Raw genomic sequence first — 4,502 nt, forward strand, 5'->3', positions numbered from 1 at the left:
GGCAGGAGGAGAGGTGTCAGAGTGTGTGGTGGTATGGCTGGGGGAGAGGTACATATTCTCTGCATGCCATGACTTCCTGATGTCTGTGACCCATCATCATCATCAGAGCCTGGTTATCATATTTTCAGGTTGTTATGACTGGCTCGTTTTAGTCGTGAACAGAAAAATGAGACACATGACAACAGGGTTACGGGATAACCAATGATTTATTTTAAAAATAAATTACGATGGGGCATGAGAGATCAGTATGACGGCAGTGTTGCATGTAGTCGGTGTAGCAATGTTGAGGGTGCAGAAATACAACCAAAAATGTCTGTCCTACGACAGGTGTGATATTCACTGCCCCCCCCCCCCCCCCAAGCAGCAACACTGGAGCTCATTTAACCCGGAATTAAACTAGCTCCAGGTGCCACTTGTGGAGGGACCACGCCCACCAATCAACCTGTTGGAAGGCAAAAGTGAAAAATGATAAATGCAGCAGGGGGGCGTGACAAGGTTGTCCTACAACTCACACTAAAGCTCTTTGAATTTGAATGGATCACAATGGGAATTGGGGGTTGGGACTAGATTCAGCTGTAAATCATGTTGATACAGTATGGAACAGATACACTCTGTGAGCACTTTATTAGGTATTTATTGGACTTTTTTTTTTAGACTTCTACTGCTGTAGCCTGTCCACTTAGAATTATGATGTGTTGTGTGTGCAGAGATGCTCTTCTGCATACCCTTGTTGTAATGTGTGGTTATTTGCATTACTGTCACCTTCCTGTCAGCTTTGACCAGTCTGGCCAGTCTCTCATTGACAAGGCTTTTCTGTCGGCAGAACTGCTGCTCACTGGATTTTTCACATTTCTTTGTAAACCCTAGAGACTAGTTTGTGTGAAAATCCCAAGAGATCAGCAGTTTCCAAGATACTCTAACGACCCTGTCTGCCACCAACAATCGTGAACATTACGTGAAGCTCCTGACCCGTATCTACATGATTGTATGCATTGCACTACTGCCATACAATTGGCTGATTAGAAAATTGCATGAATAAGTAGGTGTAATGAAGTAAAATAATAAAGTGCTCAGTGAGCGTATGTTGGCTAAATGGCTTTAAGTCACGGGTCCAAGGTATCAAATGAGCCTCAATCCATCATGCTGCTGTCCGATATGCAGTAGATACTACAATAATTGTTTCTCCTGACCAATGTATTCATATTCACAAAAATATTAAAAAGACAATTTGACATTATGTTAATTTGTCTCAAACATTGAAATGGGGAACTACATATAAAAATGCTGTAATTACTACATGGTAAAACCGAAATATAAAAAAATACCCTTTAATAAAAGCTCTGAGTCTGCGCTTTGGCCACGTATGGATTGTTTAATTACAAACAGAGAAAATAAAATATTAAATCTGAAAAAGCAGAAAAAGACAAGGTGACCCCAGACTTTTGACTGTTTTGACAGACTGTTTAACTGTGCAGGTGCTTTTCAGTTTTGGGGTTCAGAGGAACCCAGTACTTAGCAGCCCCTTTTTTTTTGGGGCACAGCCAATCGCAGATCACGATTCACATAATTTACGTATTGACTGTTGATTCTGAAAAGCAGTGAAATGTAACTCCGTAAGTGTTTACATCCTTTACCTTGCTTTACTTTGAGACTGCGGTGAGACGCACGTTTACCTCGTTGCTTTTCAATTAGATGAGAACCGCAGGCTAACAATTGTCCCGGAAACCCCCTGAACAGGAAACGTTGCAGTTAGAGATAGGGCTTCTGTTCGACTCATATGCTCTGTGTGAGAGATCTTGTTCCCGCGACTGAAGCCCATTTATCGGAGCATGGTTGCTCCGTATTTGACTGATGCCTGTGGTATCAGTGTGGACTGTGCGTCTCTCAGGTTCGCAGCAGGTCAGACACTGGATAGGTCTTGGTGACTGAGAAGCAAAGGAGGCCTGACTGGAGGTCAGAAGGGTAAGAAGTCTTCCAGACACATTACAGTGGATAAATACACATTCGGAGGAGAAATGGAGAGTATGGAGCAAACAGAAAGCTGGACCAGCAAACACACAAACCACCTCTGTACATGCAACTGTACATGAACCCCAGAGAGCCCCACAAAGTTTATCCACTTTGTGCTTAGTGTTGCCCAGTTATCTATACAGTACATCTATTATTACATTTTAACCAATTGCTGGCCAGTAGTCAGTGTTATGGGAGTGGTCTGAATGGCACGTAATCCAGTATAATCACTGACTAGACCCTCTGAGTCCCGAATTACAATTTGCAGTCTTGTAGCGCTATAACTGGGACCGAGATTGGAGGCAACGCTTGCAGGCAGGCAAGTGAGAAGTGGAGCTTCTGTCTTGTCATTGTGTCTTTGTGCTTATTTTACAGGATCTGGTGGAAGGGAAAGCCAGATGACCACTGCATGAATCATACAGATGTACAGTACATATATGCAGACTGTGTAATTACTGTGTCTGGTGAAAATGCATGCTGTACACTAGACCGATACATACCGTTCAGCTTCTTTAACCAGAATCTTGCCAGAGATTGCATTTCTGCTGGTGTAAACATCTTTTATTTTATTTTTCTGATGATTGATCAGTAAAAGGGAAAAAAAAGTGTTTTATTGTAAAGCTAGGGATGTTACTCCTTAGCTTCTGCATGTTTAGTGGGGGAGGTGTGCTGTGCTTCCTGTTCCATAGGGCAGTGCAGGCCGTTGCATACCCTGTAGGCCCTGAAGCAGAAATGTATTTATTATATGCTTTATTTTGTCATTCGGCTGTTATTAGCAGTGTGCAGATAGAAGTCTTGTCCTTTACACCGCTCACTGCCATGTCGAAGGGCCTGCTATACTTACCTGTGAAGTTCAAGAAGAACTTCTGCCATGACGCTGCCGGTAAGTAAACAAATGGCAAATGGCTTTAAAACTCAAGCTGCCCATGACCTCCAGGGTTCACGGACGCGGTTTAATAATAGCAGCGCTACGTTGGTCTCCAAGGCCTTTAAAATGGATTGCGCTGAGGAAAGAAAAGTCACTTGTGGAGGGACCACGCCCACCAATCAACCTGTTGGAAGGCAAAAGTGAAAAATGATAAATGCAGCAGGGGGGCGTGACAAGGTTGTCCTACAACTCACACTAAAGCTCTTTGAATTTGAATGGATCACAATGGGAATTGGGGGTTGGGACTAGATTCAGCTGTAAATCATGTTGATACAGTATGGAACAGATACACTCTGTGAGCACTTTATTAGGTATTTATTGGACTTTTTTTTTTAGACTTCTACTGCTGTAGCCTGTCCACTTAGAATTATGATGTGTTGTGTGTGCAGAGATGCTCTTCTGCATACCCTTGTTGTAATGTGTGGTTATTTGCATTACTGTCACCTTCCTGTCAGCTTTGACCAGTCTGGCCAGTCTCTCATTGACAAGGCTTTTCTGTCGGCAGAACTGCTGCTCACTGGATTTTTCACATTTCTTTGTAAACCCTAGAGACTAGTTTGTGTGAAAATCCCAAGAGATCAGCAGTTTCCAAGATACTCTAACGACCCTGTCTGCCACCAACAATCGTGAACATTATGTGAAGCTCCTGACCCGTATCTACATGATTGTATGCATTGCACTACTGCCATACAATTGGCTGATTAGAAAATTGCATGAATAAGTAGGTGTAATGAAGTAAAATAATAAAGTGCTCAGTGAGCGTATGTTGGCTAAATGGCTTTAAGTCACGGGTCCAAGGTATCAAATGAGCCTCAATCCATCATGCTGCTGTCAGATATGCAGTAGATACTACAATAATTGTTTCTCCTGACAAATGTATTCATATTCACAAAAATATTAAAAACACGATTTGACATTATGTTCATTTGTCTCAAACATTGAAATGGGGAACTACATATAAAGAGTGCTGTTATTACTACATGGTGAAACCGAAATATCAAAAATACCCTGTAATAAAAGCTCTGAGTCTGCTCTTTGGCCACGTATGGATGGTTTAATTACAAACAGAGAATATTAAATCTGAAAAAGCTCAAAAAGACAAGGTGACCCCAGACTTTTGAACGGTAGTGTACATGTTTAACTGTGCGGGTGCTTTTCAGTGTTGGGGTTCAGAGGAACCCAGTACTTAGCAGCCTTTTTTTTTGGGGCACAGCCAATCGCAGATCACCGATTCACATAATTTACTTATTGACTGTTGATTCTGAAAGGCAGTGAAATGGAACTCCGTAAGTGTTTACATCCTTTACCTTGCTTTACTTTGAGTCTGCGGTGAGACGCACGTTTACCTCGTTGCTTTTCAATTAGATGCAAAGCCTGATGAGAACCGCAGGCTAACAATTGTCCCGGAAACCCCCTGAACAGGAAACGTTGCAGTTAGAGATAGGGCTTCTGTTCGACTCATATGCTCTGTGTGAGAGATCTTGTTCCCGATAAATGATAAATGGACTGAAGCCCATTTATCAGTGCACGGTCGCTCCGTATCTGACCGATGCCTATGGTATCA

This window comes from Conger conger, chromosome 13 (assembly GCF_963514075.1).
Source record: "Conger conger chromosome 13, fConCon1.1, whole genome shotgun sequence".
NCBI lineage: Eukaryota > Metazoa > Chordata > Actinopteri > Anguilliformes > Congridae > Conger > Conger conger.